Source organism: Apodemus sylvaticus, chromosome 4 (assembly GCF_947179515.1).
Source record: "Apodemus sylvaticus chromosome 4, mApoSyl1.1, whole genome shotgun sequence".
NCBI lineage: Eukaryota > Metazoa > Chordata > Mammalia > Rodentia > Muridae > Apodemus > Apodemus sylvaticus.
Window position 1 is genome coordinate 65,966,174 of NC_067475.1, and position 17,342 is coordinate 65,983,515.

Below are 17,342 nucleotides of genomic sequence, written 5' to 3' on the forward strand. Positions count from 1 at the left end.
TAAGAACAGAAAACAAGGAAAAGCAGAAACCCTCGCTGCGAGTCTATGGCAATAAATCGGGTGAGGATGACGCCGACAGGGCCCCGGGCAGCGGACGCAGACACAGTTCCGTGAGCCCAGGACTGCTAGCTACAGCCTCTACACGCCCGGGATCATGAACAGAGAGACTTGGACATTTCCGCCTTGCAGATGATGACAGCGAATGCTGTCATTAATATCCCCACTCCCCCTTTGTGCATATTTTGTCTCTCTGGGGCAAATTTCCAGAAGTGGGATTACACAGTCATAGGATGTTGTTTGTATAATGTTAATGACATTTTGTTCTGTTACACAGTAGGGTTAGGGATCCTTTGTGTGTGTGTGTATGTGTGTGTGTGTGTGTGTATGTGTGAGAGAGAGAGAGAGAGAGAGAGAGAGAGAGACAGACAGACAGACAGAGAGAGACAGACAGAGACAGAGAGAGACGTTGACAGAGAGAGACTGATTGATTGATCGTGACTGGGGTCATTGACTCATGCCTCAGGGCTCCTGTGGTGGTCAGAGGATGACAGCAGAACTGCTTCTCTCCTTTTCCTTTATTGAGTTCTGGAGATTGAATGCAAGTCATCAGAGGCACTGCCAGTGCCTTCGTCCACTGTGCAGAGCTCACCCCCCCAGGCCTCTCAATTTTCAGAGATCCAGAGTCCTCTCCTTTCCCCAGCCTCTCTAACTTTCTCTCACCCTGTCTTTTCTGTCTCTCTCTGGCTTTCTTTTCTTTCTCTTTTTCTTTTCTTTTTCTGGGAACATATAAAGAGGAAAGCTTAACAAAGCAGGAGAGAGGTTAGAGTGGCCCCAGAGCGAGGCAGGAAAAGGCAGAGGACATTTCTTCTTCATTATTTGTTTCTTGTCTTTCAGCTGCAGAAAGCAGGCAGCAGCTGCTTCCCTGGACTGAAGGGAATCCTCTGTGACAATCAACAGACCGAGAGCCCTGCTTACTCAGACTTTCTCGCCTTCTGGGGAGATCAATGGACTTTGCCATTTCAATTATCTTTCACAATATCCCCTGGTGCTAGCTCCAACTGCCCTCTCTGAGCAAACATTCCTCTCTGGGGTGGGAGGTTTACTAAACTTTTTGGCTCCTTTATTCCCAGCCTCCATCAGTGTGAGCTCTTTGAAAGGGCCTGGCTTTCCTTCAGCTCCAAAGCACACATCCTCAGTCTTCCTTTTCCAATTTTGCGCTAGGTGTGAGGTGGGTACTTTCCTTATCAGAAGCGGGGGTGGGGTGGGGGGAGGGGGGGCTTTCTGGTGAGTTCTAGAGTCTCCCTGTGACTGGTGCTGATGCTAAGATTCATGGGGGAAGTGCAAGCTGGTTGACTTAAGCTTCCCAATCTGAAAACTGCAAGGCTACAGCAGAAACACAAGCCCTAACAGTTATGCTCAATTGAATTTTGACAAAGGCCCCAAAAGAATTCAACAGGGTGGGGGATGGTCTCTTAAACAAATGAAAAGCCACTGGAACGACTGGATATGCACACACAAAAGAATCGATTTGGACAAATGCTTGATATCTCACACAATAATAAGCTCCCAGTGCATCGGATTGGAGGCCTGCATACCTGAGCTACAACTAGACAGCTTAGAGTATTAAGCAGCCTTGAGTCATGTGATGCTCTTCACTATAACAGGAAAACAGGAGCTGATAAAAAAAAAAAAGACAAAATAAGAGGTGACATCAAACTTCATCAAAATTGAACACACTTGTGCTTTGAAGGACACAAGAAAGAAATTAGAGGAGCCCAGATGTGGTGCGTACCTTTAATCCCAGCATTCAGGAAGCAAGAGGACGTAGATTCCAGTGACTTTGAGACCAGATGAAGTGACTTTGAGACCAGAGACTAACCTGGCGAATTCCATGCCAGATACGGGGGTTTGTACTTGGAATATTCACAATCCAATAATAAGAAGCCAAATAATCAAAAAATTGAAAGGACAGTGGGTGATGGATGTAGCTCGGCGGCAGAATGACTAATTAGAGTGCGCCAGGCTGTGGCTCTAACCCCTAGCGCCACAAAGTAAAGAGACACAAATAAAAATGGGCAAAAGATTATAATTTTATTCCAAAGTAATTACAGAAAATGGCTGATGGTGCGTGAGAATTCATTAGGTCACATAAAGCAAAAGCTTGCCCAGACAGAGAGCTCTGCTCACCACCATGACTAAGATAAAACACGCAGAGAAACCATTACTGCTGAGGAGAAAGGACTCATAGACCTTATGGCCACTAGCAGGAAAATAAAATGGAGACATCCCCTTCGAAAAAGCTTGGCCGTCCCTCAGACCACTGAGAAAGGAGTTACCGCCATCTAGCAATTCCAGTCCTAGGTGTGCGCCCCAGGGCGATGCAAACATGTCTATACAGAGTCTGCACAGAGTGGAAACAACCTAGCTGTCCACCGCTGATGAACAGATAAGGTGTGACACATCTGTCCGGTATAATGTTATTTAGTAACAAAAAAGGAATTGAGTTCAGACAGACGCTATAATGTGGATGAGTCTCAAAAGCATTACAGTAAGTAAAAGAAACCAGAAATTAAAGATGACATACGGTGTGGCCCTGCTTGCATGCAATGTCAGAACAGGCGAATGGAGCAGAAACAGGAACAGGAACGCAGATGGTCTAAGATGAAGGAGAACATAGGGCTGGGGCAAGGCACGGGGAAAACGAGTCACCATGATGAATGAAGGTTTCTCTTTTACTATGAAGAGAATGTCTAATGTTACTTGGAGTGGTAGAGGGAATGTTCTACAACCTACTGAAAACGGAACTGTAGACTTCAAACTTGTTGCTTTCTAGTCTATAAATCGCCTCCCAATAAAGATGTGTTTAGAGAGCGGCCCCGTGTTCACTGTTGAAAAGAGACAGCGGATTGTGTGGTTCACTGCCCTCAAGAAATTCGTTCATGTAATGCATGAAGGAGCACGTTATGGGATTGGCCTAAGGGGTTGCTGGAGATAAAAGCTGAGGGGAAGAAGGGCCAGAGAGAGGAGGAGGACATGGTACGGGAGGAGAGTGAATATAATAAGGGCTGGTCCAAGAGATGCTCCGAGAAACGAAGTCACAAATTATCTCAGGGCCTGTAGACTAGGTGAGAAGCAGGAGGAGAGGAGATGGGGTGGAGTCTTCAGACGGCTTCTTAGCGAGCAGTTGAAAGGGTGAGGGTGACTTGCTGAGTATGCAGAATACCATGCTCAGCTCACAGCAAGGATCCCGGAAGAGCGTGCAAGCCCACAGTCAGCTGGACAAAGAGATTCTGCTTCACACCCCAGAAGAGGGCATCAGATCCCTTTACAGATGGTTGCGAGCCACCATGTGGTTGCTGGGAATTGCTCAGGACCTCTGGAAGAGCAGTCAGTGCTCTTAACCATTGAGCCATCTCTCCAGTCCACGCTAATAAATCTTATCAAAGAAAAATGATACTGCAGTTCAGAAACTGGCCACAAAAGGCACAAGATTAACCCTTTCCACAATGAAATGTGGATTAACACCAGGGGACTGTCTACAAAACTGCTTCTTCATCTAAGCAGAAGTTCATGGATGTAATCAGTCCCAAGGATCTTGTGTATGTGTGTGTGTGTGTGTGTGTGTGTGTGTGTGGTAACTGTAGGGAACAAAGGAAGCCCTAAGTGTGTAAAGTTCTGAACGAATGTGTACTGTTGATGTGGGCTTAGCCACGTCAGGGACGTTAGAAGGCCCATGTAGGAAGGGCAAAGCCTCCCCCACCCCAAGAAAGTTCAGAGGGAAATGACAAGGTCTGGTGCACGTGTGGATAGTGATAACAAGGGAAGAAATGTCCACTGGAATTTTCACCCCCAGGTTCACGGCCTAAAGACTGCTCTCTGTGGAGACCATTCCTACCTCGATTAGCTAAGTGTCTCCTTGATCCAACTGTGTACCATAAATCCTGCCTCCTTGTTTATTTGTGTAACAACCTCACCTCTCTGTTCAACTCAATATAATAAATATGCTGAGCTTCTGGGGGGTTAGGGGGTGTTGTAGTTTCTTCATCAGAGATCCTGCAGTCCCTGTAATGCAGCTTCTCTGTGTGCCCAGGGACCATCTGTTTGTCTTTCTTCATTCCTTCAACACCACAGTCAGGTCTGTCCATGGGACCATGCTTGCTTGATATGGCAGTAATTTAAAAACCAAGTTTAAGCCCCAAGTTATAGACAGGTTTGATTTTACATGCATGCGGAAGCTTGAACGGGGATGGCCCCGCAGGCCCTTATGTCTGAATGCTTGATTCCTAGTTAGCGGAACTGTTTGGGAAGGATTAGGAGGTGTGGGCTTGTTAGGTATGAAACTGGGGCTGGGCTTTGAGGATCTTGTTTCAAAAGCCCATGCCAGGCCCAGGCTCTCTCCTCATCTACCTAAACCTTGTGGATCAGACGTGAGCTCTCTGCTACTGCTCCAGAACCAGGTCTGATTGTCCTCCTGCTGCCACAGTCCCTGCCATGGTGGTCGGGGATTCACCCTCTGAAATTGTAAACTATCCACCAACTAACTTCTGTCAGCAGTTGCCCTGGTCATGATGTTTCTTCATAGTAACCCCAGGGTAACTAAGACAACATGTCTGTTTATTTCAATTAACAATTACAAAAGCAAGAATATAGGAGAAAGAGGCTGGGAGGAGGGCTCAGTGAGTGACAGGACTTCCTGTATAAGCGTGGGGATCTGAGTTTGAACTTTCCAGCACCTGCATAAAAAGCAGGGCCAGCATGGGAGGCTGAGGCAGGTGGATCTTCGAGTTTGAAGCCAGGCTGGTCCAGAGAAAGAGAGAGAGAGAGAGAGAGAGAGAAGTATCCAGGACCTGAACAGCCAGGGCTCCACAGAGAAACCCTTTCTGGAAAAGCCAAAACAAACAAACAAACAAAACAAAACAAACGAAAAAACCAGAGCATGTCTGAACACGCTTGTAACCTGAGCTTTGGGGAGTGGAGACAGAAAGATCCCAAGATCTGGTCAGGGCCAGCCTGCCTAGCTAAAGTGATGAGCCCAGTAATAGGCTGTCTTAAAATAACAAGGAAGAGAGTGCTACTGAAAGACATCCTCCTGTGGCTCAAGATGCATCCATATGGGTGTGCCCCCTACCCAATGTATGCAACAAACAAGAACCCAAGACAAGTTAAAGAATATAGTGGTATTGTTATATCTCATTGCCTCATTGTATCTAGTCCAACACAGACATACAATCACACACAGACACATGCACAGACACACAACACACAGACAGACACACACACACATACACACACACACACACACCCTTGCCCTTAAAAGCTCAGAGCATGTCCAGACACACATCACATTACAGTGAGTCTCTTGCTTACATGGCTTAGCCTCTCCCCATCAAAGCCTGTCTTTTGTGACAGCCCTGTGACACTGAGTAGAAGAGACAGAACAGCTGTGACCAGGGCTTACTCATCTGTGCAGTTACTCGATGGCAACAGCTAGGACTATAACCGGTGTAAAAGCCACATGTAATTTTAACATTTGTAAAAGTCACATTGGGGCATATGGTTTTAATTTTAACAGAAACTCAACCCTGCCTGCCCCTTCCAGATGAGAGGATTAAACCTTAGGTAAAAGGTGACTTGTTAAGATGTCGAGAGAGGAAAGGTGAACCTCTCCCATTTAAAAAGAAAAGAAAAGAAAGGAAAAGAAAAGAAAATGCAGGGAGGTTGTAAAGATGAGCCAGCAGTTAAGAGTACTTGCTGCTTTAAAAAAAATTTTTTTTTATTTTAAATGCATTGGTGTGAGGGTGTCAGATCCCCTGGGACTGAACTTACAGACAGTTGTGAGCTGCCATGTGGGCGCCAGGAATTGAACCTGGGTGCTTTGGAGAGCAGACAGTGTTTTTAACCACTGAGCCATCTCTCCAACCCCATACCTGATGCTTTTCCGGAGGACCTGCATTCTGTTGCGAGCACCCCCAGCAGATGAATTACAGTTGCCTGTAATACCAGTTCCAGTCGATCCAAAGCCCTCTTCTGACCTCTGCTGGCAATTCATATATGCACTGCATACACACACACACACACACACACACACACACACACACACACCAAATCTTTAAAAAACAAAAAGTGAAATCTATTCTTTACTGCCCATGCTCACCACCCAAGCAAGCCCTCGCCTCCATGAGCAGCTCAGGAGTTCTCTGCTCCCATATGAATTTTTCTTTTCTAAAGAACATGATGGACTCATATGATCACAGTCTGTGACAGAGTCACCCAACTAGTGCAGTTTGGAGCACTTGTAATTGTTACACACCGCCTGAGGAATGTCCTCTGCTGTGTCAGCATGCAGCCAAACCCTAGGCACACACCCAGACTGAGGCTTGCTTGCGTTGTCTGAGCTCCAAGGTGCCTCCCATCCCCAGTCCCTTCCTCCCTGATGGGAAGGTGGGAAGACAAGAAGAGAGCTGTGAGAAGAGAGAAGAAAAAAGAGAAGAGAGAAGAGAGAAGAGAGAAGAGAGAAGAGAGAAGAAGGGAGGTTGGGAAGCAAGGGGAAGGGAAACGGAGTCTCAAACATTTATCTGACTACAGACTCCATTCTTTAATTTGTTAGAGCCTTTCTAACTCACTGCTGTCAAAGTTGCTAAAACCAAGACACTCTACCACTTGTAAAGAGGCTATGCCAAAAAAGCAAGCCCATTTCTCCAGCAATGTCTCCCAGATGCCTCCATTTTAGTTTCAGCATTGAGTTGGGTCTTGGCAGACCTGGGGCCAGAGACTGAAAGCTGAACATGCTCTGCTTTGAGCTAAGGGAAGAGAGCCCAGGGCACCCCTAATCTCTTCCCCAGCGAGCCTCCAGTCAGCCCTGGTTAGGTCAGAGGGTGAGCGGGAACTTAAAAGACTCATGCATAAGCAAGCTCCCCTCCCAGCTGCATGAACAGCACTTCCTGTTCTGTTCTCTGAAGTGTGAGCCTGGCACCCTGTGAAGACCCATGAGCCTGCTTCTAGCCAAGCAAAGCAACCTTTCCTCCACACTGAGAAGGTTGTTCCGATTCTCTTGAGTTCTGACTCTTCCAAAGCAGAGGCCGGCTCTCACCTCCCGGATTCTGAGGTAGAGTCCAGGGAGGTGATTTCTAAGACACTGTGCTGCCCTGGGGATTTCCCAGCCTTCCTTGTGCTTAAAGTACACACTCCATACCTCTCACGCTCTCCTGTATAATCCAGGCTTTGGGATTATCACTTCTGATAGCAAAGGGAAGAAATACTAATAGGTGCCCTTGGCAAACTCAGAGGCAAAATGTTTTTGATCCTTTCATTTCTCTTCTCTCTCCGCTGAAGTAGGGACCTGGCGATGAGTGTTCTCGCCTAGTACACAGGGGAGCACACAGGGGAGCACGCTCAATGGGGAGCTCCCACTAGTCATGAAACCTGATAAAAAAGAGCCTGTGCTTCCCTAGAAACAATGTTTCAGGCAGACAGACAGCAAAGGTATACCAAGAACACCGGAATCAGCACAGGTTGAGAGCTATTAACCAATATTTTCTCCAGATTTTCATGCTCAGTGCTGGACTGAACTCAGAGGTGACCTAGAATAGGGTGTTAAGGATGAATAGTAGTTGGTCCGCGGTTTTTTGCTTCTGAAACCTTTCCCTAGTCTCTATATCTCTAGTCCCTTTTCTTCTTTATACAATTTTATTTTATGTGTATAAAAGACACACACACACACACACATTACAGATGGTTGTGTGCCACTCTGGATGCCAGTCAGTGCATGATCTCTGGATGCAAGAGCAGTCATCTTAACCATGCAGCCATTTCTCCAGCCCCTCCCCCACCTGTGGCTTTTTGTTTCCTCCACCTGTTAAGGCCTGCACCTAGAGATAGACACTCGTGGTGACCCAGGAAGGCTGTATGAGGGAAGCAGATCAGGGTGATGATTTAGTGAACTCTGTGGCTTCTGGCTCCCTCACCAGAGGGTGCGCCTCGGGTCAGGCCGGGCACTCAGCAGCTTCGCGGTGGGTATCGGTTGTGCTTCCTCCCCTTTGCTTTCGATTCAATGCCTTCCTGTTGCAGTCTGAGCCTAATAAACCACAGCCTCACAGCGGCTACCACAGCGTGCAAACTGGATCCATGTAGGGCTAAGTGTGTGTGTGGGAAAGGGTGTGGAGGTAAGCAGAGGGGCAGGAGCTGGCTGGAAAGAAGAAAAATTCCCAAGATAAAATGTCATGATGAGTAACAAGGACGCCTCTGAGTGTGATTTAAAAGCACCTTCCAGGCTGCATTCAGCTGCGCTAACATCAATCCCGAGTTAACCTGTTTAAATACATTTTCATGTGGATTATAGTGGGGGGTTCCTTTTTTCTTTCTTTCTTTCTTTCTTTCTTTCTTTCTTTCTTTCTTTCTTTCTTTCTTTCTTTCTTTCTTTCTTCTCCTTCCTTCCTTCCTTCCTTCCTTCCTTCCTTCCTTCCTTCCTTCCTTTCTTTCGTCAAGATTTGCTTATGCTAGCTGCAATCCAGCAAACACCCTGCCTCTCAATGCCTGGGCTTACTGGTATATATCATCATACCCAGTTTAAATTATCTTAACATAGAATTATTTTAAAATTCAGTGTCCAGGCTCCGTTCTGATCCAGATCAATGCCGTTGTGAGGTTAGAATTCAGTCTGGACACATCTGAGGCCCTGTGGTAGATGTGTCAGGGAAGAAGAGCTGTGGAGATCTAGAAGAGGAAGTAGGGTGTAGTCCAGCTGCTGCACAGTTCTGCCGCTAAAGGGCTAGGAGTTGCTAACCTCAGACAAGATCTAGAGGACAGTTTGAAGCTAAAGGACTATAAATGAGAGGTAGATTTATCAGTCATGGAAATGACATCTTGATGGCTGATAGAAAGCAAGTGGAGAAAAACAGCAGACAAGAGGCTGACAGAGGGTAGCACCCAAACCAGACAGTGCACACACAGACCAGATGACTACAGCGAAAGCAGGAGATGTGGGTGCTCAAAGGGATGTCTTTGTGCTCATAGGATTTGGAGACTGATCCAGGGTGAATCCCAGGCTACTAGGAAAGCTGGCAAAGCATGTATTTGGGTGACTAGCACTACAGGAAGAATAGCTTGGGGGAGCGGATTGGCTAATAAGGTTTCAGAATTCCCAAGTGGGTCTGGGTGGAAGCTGAATATATAGATGGGGGATTCTAGGGAGGCTACTAGTGACATATAGATCGAATAGTGCTATGGGAGAGCTAGACTTCCCTCGGAAGACAGGAAGTAAAGGGGCTGGAACAGTACAGGATCTCCAGCAATAACACTGCAGGAGCTTATACGGGAAGAGGAGCCTGCCAAGGATATGGATGAGCTGCGGCAAAGGTAGAAAACAACAAAATGAAGCAAAGCAAAACAGTGCGTGGGGATCAAAGGAAAGCCGAGAGTGTCAAGGCAGATGCGGTCGTCAGCATCAACGCTGCCCAGAGGAAAGATAAAGGCTGATGCGGTCACTGGACCTCACGATCCAGGCAAGGTGGTGTCCTCACCATTCCTAGGGACAGCGCACTGTGGGGCAATGCCATTACAGAGTGGAGGAATGAAAGACAAGCGCCATTGGAAACAGCGAAGAATCAGCTCACAGGCTCACAGGATTCCCTTTCACACTAGCCCCAACTTGCATATTCTGCTCATCTCAGCATGGGGAGGGGGTGAAGGCGATTTATGAATAAACAAAGTCTGAGGAGTGTGTATATTTTTCCCAAAGATAGAGGTGAATAGAGTTGAAGTGAGCGACGTAGTCCACGCCCGGGAGAACATTCAGCCAGCCAAGAACGACCTGGATGCTCTCCAGTGCCAGCATGGGGCTGTTGGTTAGATTACGCCAAGAATGTGATGAAATTCTCAAGAACAGGAAGAGGTTTATCCGAAATGGAAAGAAGTTTCTGACATGGGGGTGGAGTGGAAACCAGGGCAGTATTTTTCAAAAGAGCAAACCCAGAAATGAACAGGCAAGGGCAGAAGGAATCAAGAAGCTGCCTGGTATATCGCCTTCCTAGCCTGTCTCAAAACAGCCGGCAGAAAAACAGAAAGTCAGCTCTATTGGTACCTATTATGAGAGGGAAATTACTCATCCCTCAGGTCCTCTTGACATGTAAGACTTCTTCTCCCTGAACTTTTTTCCTCAAACAGAGAACAACTATTCTGAGAACAGATGAGAAAATTTATCTATAAAACAGGAAAAAAGCAGCCCATAGGGCCCCAGTGAAGAGCAAATGGCAGCATTTCTGTGAAAGTAACTTTTGTACTACTGAGAACAGTTCAAATGTCTGTTCAAGATGACTAAAGGTTAAAAACACAAGAATATTTTTAATTTTTCTGTATGATGGAGATACCATGACAACACTAATTGGGAGTTATCCTTTGGACTCAGGGAGGCAGCCTGGGTTAGAAAAATCAAGGCTGAGTATCTCAATGTCCTACAAAAATTTTATTTTATTTTATTTTTGGATTTGGTTTTTTTTTGAGACAGGGTTTCTCTGTATAGCCCTGGCTGTCCTGGAACTCACGCTGTAGACCAGGCTGGCCTCAAACTCAGAAATCTGCCTGCCTCTGCCTCCCAGAGTGCTGGGATTACAGGTGTGCGCCACCACCGCCCGGCAAAAATTTTAAAATTTAAAAACTCAACCAGGCATGGGGCAGACGCCTTTAAAGCCAGCACTCAGAAGACAGAGACAGCCAGCCTACATAAGGAGGTCCAGGATGGCCAATGTTATAAAGTGAGGCCCTGTCTCAGAAAACCCCAAATAAAACTAAAACAAAACTAAGTGTTAAATTACATCTAAAAAGCTCAGGTAGGGTGTGGTATTAGAGTGCCTGCCCAGGATACACAGGACCCTGGACTGGGCTCCAACACTGTGAAACAAAACAAAACAATACAAAACAGTGGAATAGGGGAGTGCAGGGTGGTGGTGGTGAGAAACTAGAACAGTCAGTAAAGTGCTTGCTGCTCAAGTCAAGAGGACCCGAGACTGATGCCCAGGATACACCCCAGTTAAAGCTGATTATACAAGCTTCTAATCACAAAGCTGGGGAGACAGGCAGGTGGGTTACGAGGGCTTAAAGCCTGGCCAGTGAGGCTGACTAAAGACCAGCCTTGTAACATTCTCTTTTCAAGACAGCATCTTTCTTTCTGTTAGCTGTCCTAGAAATCACTCTGTAGACCAGGCTGTCCTAGAACTCAGAAATCCACCTTCCTCTGCCTCCTGGCTGCTGGGAGTTATGTGTGCCACCATGCCCAGTTTTTGTTGTTGTATTTTTTGTTGTTGTTGTTTGTTTTTTTCCCCAGCAGGGTTTCCCTGTATAGCCCTGACTTTCCTGCAACTCACTCTGTGAGGCAGGCTGGCCTCGAACTCAGAAATCCGCCTGCCTCTGCCTCCCAAGTGCTGGCCTTTCAGGCATGCGCCACCACTGCCCAGCTCGTTGTTCTATTTTTATTTTATTTTTAAAGATTTATTATGTAAGTACACTGTAGCTTTTTCCAGACACACCGGAAAAGGTCATCCGATCTCAGTGCAGATGGTTGTGAGCCACCATGTGGTTGCTGAATTTGAAGTCAGGACCTCCTGAAGAGCAGTCGGTGCTCTTAACAGCTGAGCCATCTCTCCAGCTCCTTTATTTATTTTATTTTTAGTGTTTCCACAAGCATGCCTGGTGCCCTTGGGGGCCAAGAGGTGTCGGAGCCCATGGATCTGAGTTACAGTTGTGATCTGCCATGTGTGCACTGAGAAAGAATCAAACCTGAGTCTTCTAGATCAGCCTATTATACTCTCAACTGTCACTGTTGTCTACCATAGAGTGGTTTCTTTCCATTGAGGAAGCAGCGGACTTTTGAGGGCAGAGTTTTGCTGCCCTCTGCTGGGAGCACTCATGGTTTTAGATGTGAACCAGAACATCTGAGCATTTGCAGCCAGAACACCCTTCCTTATCAAGACTAAGAGAACCACAAGAGAGGTTGTCCAGAGTCCAGAGGAAACAGGCAAGAATACTCAGGCTACACAGATATTTTTATTAGGTACGAGGATCAAAGTCAGAACCTCGTGGATGATAACGGGCTACATCACCAGTGCTCAGAACATCAAGACAGGGTCTCATGATGCAGCCCAAGGCTGGGCTAGAATACCAAAATTTGCTTTTACCTGCAAGTGCTAGGCACAGGTCTCTGTGCTCTTCTTGGCATTTGTAATAGTCAAGGTAATTCACCGTGTACTTACGGATTGCTTCAAGTTTGTAAAGCTTACCAGCCAGGACTGCATTTTAATCCTCAAAGAGTCCACGAATGGGAAGAGATTGTAATTCTCACCCCCCACCCCCTGTGTGGAAACTGAGGCACATGGTACTATATAACTCACCTAAAGCCCTACTGCTGGAATGTTAAACTAGACCTAGAAGTCATGCCTTTTGACTCACAGTTCTGGGTTTTGGTTTTTTGGTTTTTCCTACCAGCTCACCTGCTGCATTTGTTAGAAGCAACATGTTTGTTGTAAAAGAGGTTCATACAAACCTCTATCCCACTCCAGTAAGGTCCATTTTACAAAACCATTTCAGAAAAATAGATATGCAGGTGTAGTGGCTGGTTTGTGTGCCAACTTGACACAAGCTGGAGTTATCACAGAGAAAGGAGCTTCAGGTGAGGCAATGCCTCCATGAGATCCAGCTGTAAGGCATTTTCTCAATTAGTGATCAAGGGGGGAGAGCCCCTTGTAGGTGGTGCCATCCCTGGGCTGGTGGTCTTGGATTCTTTAAGAAAGCAAGTTGAGCAAGCCAGGGGAAGCAAGCCAGTAAGAAACATCCCTCCATGGCTTCTGCATCAGCTCCTGCTTCCTGACTTGCTTGAGTTCCAGTCCTGACTTCCTTTGAACAGCAATGAGAAAGTGTAAACTGAATAAACCCTTTCCTCCCTAACTTGCTTCTTGATCATGATGCTTTGTGCAGGAATAAAAACCCTAAGACAGCAGGACTACATCTGATTCTAGTCCAATGGCTCCACTGTGTGCCTATCCAACTATCAAGGAAAAAACTGTTCAGCATGTAGATTCAACTATCATAGGTCAGTGATAAGCCTTAAACCACTCTTATCAGGGAAACATATTTACATTATATGATATATTGGCCAAGGCATTTATTACTGGAGTCACCTTTTCAGATAAATAAAAAGAACGGTTATATGACTTGCTGGCATTAAAACTTATTGAAGCAGCTATACAACATGAAATCCTTGTGATGGTTCCCTGGAAGTCTCCTGACAGATCAGCTGGTTGCCTGTGTCATTTTCCTCCTAATGTGACCCATTCCTTCTCTACTTACCTTTCAATTGTTTCTGTTCCAAATAACCAATTTAGCTTGCTAATCCTCCTCCAAAGTACACACTATACATTCATGTTACTGGTATTTTGTTTTGATTTCTTTCATGTGATTCTACCCTGCTCCAATTATTTTAGTACCTTTCATTCAAAGTTACTTCCCCCAAAGTGTGCACATAATTTTATAATTCAGTGTGTTGATCTGGCAAATACATGTTGAGTATGTCCCATGAATTAGTCACAGTGCTGAGTGCCTGAATAACAAGTGGTTTCTCCTGTGGGGATCTCACTGGGCATACATGTAAGGACAGACACATCGACAATTGTGGGTTCCATATGCCATAAATGTGAGCACGTTACTATAGAGGAAGAAACAACAGTTCTCCCCAGGCCTGTGGGAAAGAGTGAGTATGTGAGAATGCTTCATTCTGGTGACACTGGAGCTGGCTCTAAGAGAGATGAGAACTTTAGCAGATTTAAAGGGAAAGACTAGGCCTGAAGGCACACATCACTCCAGCCCTTGGGAGGAGCAGGCAAGAGGATCAGGAGTTCAAGGTCTTCCTCAGGAACAGAGGTGGGGGCCTCATATGAGGTGGGGGCTACATGAAACCAACTCAGAAAAACAAAGGATAAGAAGAAGTTACAGCAAAGGAATTTAGTGAGCCAAAACACTGGGAAACGCTTGCTTACAAGCACCTGTGGTGTGGCTGAAACAAAATAAGTGCTCACAGTGCAGGGAGAGGAGTCCAGAATAGTACAGACACCACCGTAGGACCTGGGTATGTAATCTTTCACTCTACAGGAAATAAGCTAATCCTTTGGGAAGACTCCTGGGATCACGGCAGTAAGGGGAGACGTGTAAGAAAAGCAGTCAAGAGCCCACTGCAAACACCTATGCTAACGTTATCAAATGCTTAATCCAAGGCAAACCGCTGGGAAAGGAAGAGACAGACAGCTGAAAGTTACGAAAAACAGTCTGGAGAACAGTTGAGTTGGAGGCTGGCAAACAAGGGGCGTCAGATGCAGCTCATGATCAGACAATATAGGGCGGGTAAAGGAAGCTGGTTAGGTTTATCTTCAAGACCAATGTGGTAAACTTTAGATATACTTAAGTTACTTATGGAACCTTAAGAACAGCCAACAAGCAGCAAAATGGGGGTGCAGAGTCTCCAAACCCTTCAAGTTTGAAGATAAGTGAATTTGAGAGTTATCAGCATACATGCACTAGCTGAAGCTCTCACTATGGAAACCAGAGACGTTTGGGTCTTGAGCTCTTGTACTGCATACATTTTTTCTCTCTCTAAAGGGCTTCCTTAAAGAGGAGCTTATCTCTGTTCATGGAAATGCTAAGTTAAAAAGAGGGAAAACATTATAAAAAAAAAATCAGTCAAAAGTAAAACCAGGGCTAAAAATAGTAAACGTAAAACGGTGAATTTCAAAACTCTCACAGAAGCATCAACAGCATTCTACTGATAAAAACAGAACTGAGGAAAAGGAGGAAGACTGAGGATTAACAAAGGGCACAGGAACTGGGCAGTTCTCTCTCTCTCCCTCCCTCCCTCCGCCCTTCACTTTGTGAACCAGATACAGAACATACTGAATTACTGCTGGGACTGACCATACAAACAGAGCAGGTGCAAGAACAGCAGACACAGCACTTGCCAAGGGTGAATCTGGCAGATGACATCCCGGGGACAGAGGGATAAATGGCAGAGAACTCACACGAAAATCTTAAAGCATATGTAGCTTTCCAAACAAGCGCGTCAGCAGGGACTTAACACAGAGGACAAACATGCCTGCATCATCCCTCAGGACCAGCGAGAGGACGGGGTAATCTTGTAGCCCTGGACTCTCACCTAAGTATTCAACAAGCTACCTATGCAACTTTAGGCAAGCAAACAACAAAAGGTATAAAATTATAATAGTATGTATAAAATGCCTAGGACTCAGTAGTCAATAAACTACCAAAGAGAGTGAGTTCAGTGTATGTGACTAAATCAAAGTCAGAATTCTAAGTCTTCAAAGCTAAAATATGGACTGTTATAGTACTTGAAATAAAAACTACCTGTGCTGGCTAAATTCTTCTCGGGCCTAATTCAGTAGGGCTGCCGGTCTCTGAAGTGGTATACTGTCTCAGTTGCTCTAGTTTGTGTTTTTGAACTTGGATCTAGGCATCTGGAGTTTTGACTTCTGACGTGCTCCCTGGTGTAGATGTCATCCTCGTCTTTGTTGGTTGGATGTTCTGGTCTTTGGTTGACATTGCCTGCTTTGGATCCACATGGCTGCTGTGGAATCCCACAATTCTAGTCATGTGTAGTGATTGTGAGGTCCCAGGCGACAACTGCTCTGTAGGTTGGCATGAGTCACAAGGGACTGGAGATGGACTAGAAGGAATGGCTAAAACGGACCATGAGGAAGAACCAGGGAATGTTGTGTCCAGACCAAGAGACCAGTCAGTGATAGTAGATAAGATTCAATTTGCTTATTCGACCTCCATCCAAGTCATAGAAAACCCAGCCATCGCACAGGCTAGTTAGTGTCTGGTGAGCTAATGAGCAATTACAACACAGCATCATCTATCTCTACAACCCTGACTATTGGCATACTGCTGAGCCATGCGAAACGACTCATCATTCAGGCTTAGCTAGTAGTGTAAAGTACACAAAATCCAAACTGTTAGTTTTATGGTCACGAACACTTGGATTTAGTAGTGAAAATCTCTGTTAGGATTTAGAGTTTAAGTTGTAAGGGGTTTTACTATGTTTTATTAAATCCTGTGTGCACAGAAATTACCAACTTTGTAAAATTTTAAAAATATTTACTGTATGTGCCACAGCATGTGTGTGGTCAGAAGACATGTGGGCGTCCCTCCTCACTCCTCCCACCACTCTGTGAGTCCAGGGACTGAACTCAGGTTTGCGGTCTCAGTGGTGAGCATTTTAGCTCACCGAGCCAACCTGCTGGCCTAGTTCATCTACTTTGTTCCTTGCATTTGAAGAAGACGTACATATATAAGTTTTTAACTCCTTACATGTGATTGAAGTAATGAGCACTGAAAATAAAAGTGTAGTCCTGAATATGTTACAAGAATATTCGACAGGACTGTTTCTGTGCGCTTAGTAGCTTTTGAAGACAATTCTCACCCTGAACTTAGAGCTCGGACTGTAGAGCTCCTCCAACTCACTGTGGTTTTCAAGGGCTCTGGGCACCTAACTTTTGAGTTCTATATGCTGTGCATTTAAAGCAAACTGAAAGACCATGGGCCACCATAACTTAATGAACAGGGCTGTGACACGCATTTCCTGGAGATACAACTTTTACCTGTCTCACAAAGATTTCTCATGAAGCTCAAGAACTACTGTTAGACATAAAAATAAGCAGGTATATGTCAATGTGTCAAATACTTCTAAACTGTGACACCATGAGGTGTTTACTAAAACAGACAACGAAGCTCAGTGTCACAGCAGCCACGTCAGCTGTCCTCAAGGGCAGGGCTGTCTCCCCTGCGTGGTCAATCCCGCACCTGCAGCGGCCTTGTGTGCTCGGCTCTCTAGAATGACTTCTAAACTTGCTAAATTCAAAATACATTTTTTAGTCCTTATTTTATTCAATGGGTTGGTGGCACACACAAATAGGCCCTGAGGGAGAGGAACAAGAGAAAACAAATTACAGTGACTCATGTATGTACACGCCATGGTGAAATCTACCAGTTCATATACTTACCTGAAAAGTTAAACTGCCAAAACCAAAGCCTGAAGCCAAACTGTCTGGTTCAAATCTTGGCTCTGACATCTTTTTGCTCTGTGACTTTGGACTATGTTTAACTCTTGTCCCTCAGAGCAAGTCTCTTTGCTTGCAGAGTGCTGAAAGCATACCTCAATAAGCCCCTTACCTGGACCCTCGGATCACCTTTCTTGAAACTGGTCTGCTTACTGCCCCTGCCCCGTCCCCCGGCTCCATTTCATCTCCAAACTTCTAATCTAATCTATCTTTTTGTAGAAGGGGCAACCC

The 17,342-nt window shown here is 45.6% G+C and overlaps 1 long non-coding RNA gene across 2 annotated transcripts in view; it reads left to right on the plus strand.

Annotated features, from left to right (window-relative positions):
* LOC127682916 (uncharacterized) overlaps positions 1–17,342 on the plus strand; it is a 44,075-nt gene that overhangs the window by 21,214 nt on the left and 5,519 nt on the right. The window contains exon 3 of one of the 2 annotated variants that reach the window (XR_007977455.1): positions 895–1,216. The exons of the other annotated variant lie outside the window; for it this stretch is intronic. This is a non-coding gene — a long non-coding RNA (uncharacterized LOC127682916). Of the gene's footprint in view, positions 1–894; positions 1,217–17,342 lie in introns of those variants that run through there. 2 annotated transcript variants of the gene reach the window in all.